Raw genomic sequence first — 1014 nt, 5'->3', positions numbered from 1 at the left:
TATATATATATACATATATATATATATATATATATATATATATATATATATATATATATATATATATATATATATGTATGTGTGGGGGAAAAAATCACAAGACTATTTCATCTCTACAGGCCTGTTTCATGAGGGGGGGTACCCTCAATCATCAGGAGAAAATCTCCTGATGATTGAGGGTACCCCCCCTCATGAAACAGGCCTGTAGAGATGAAATAGTCTTGTGATTTTTTTTCCCACACATACATATATTGCGCTCTACTACGGTATCGAGCACTATTTTTTGGATAACCTTATTAAGACATATATATATATATATATATATATATATTTATATATATATATATATATTTTTTTTTTTTTTTTTTTTTTTTTTTTTTGTTTGTTTGTTTGTTTTTCCTAAACCTTTATTTATAAATTGCAACTTTTACAAACAATTGAGAAATAATAATAATCAAAATATGTACAAAAACAGTACAACAACAGTACAAAACAACGCCAGGGTGTTGTAAACTCAATAAAGTAACTAAAATAGAATTATATATATATATATATATATATATATATATATATATATATATATATATATATATATATATATATATATATATATATATATATAACAAAGTGCAAAGCCATAGGCTCACACAAGTTCAGTAAATAATTTATTAATTACAGCAATTCATTTTTTTTATTTTTTTTTTATTTTGTAAATCTTTATGTATAAATTGCAACATTTAAAAATAATAATAATCAAAATAAATACAAAAACAGAAAAAATTACAACAAACCTTTTTTTTTTCTTTTTGAAGAAGAAGAATTTTATTTTGAAATATAAAAAAAAATTAAGCTGACAAAAAAAATCAGCGTCGAAAAACAATAACTACATTGAAAACACCGTTTAATTTGTATTCTATTCGACATATCCCTTCTGATTCTTTTTTTTTTTTTGCACTTGTGAATAAAGTTGACATACTATTGAATTATACAATATTAATAGTAATAATAATAATA

The sequence above is a fragment of the Nerophis lumbriciformis genome, linkage group LG20, assembly GCF_033978685.3.
Source record: "Nerophis lumbriciformis linkage group LG20, RoL_Nlum_v2.1, whole genome shotgun sequence".
NCBI classification, from domain to species: Eukaryota; Metazoa; Chordata; class Actinopteri; order Syngnathiformes; family Syngnathidae; genus Nerophis; species Nerophis lumbriciformis.
Note: the sequence above shows the minus strand (reverse complement) of the source record.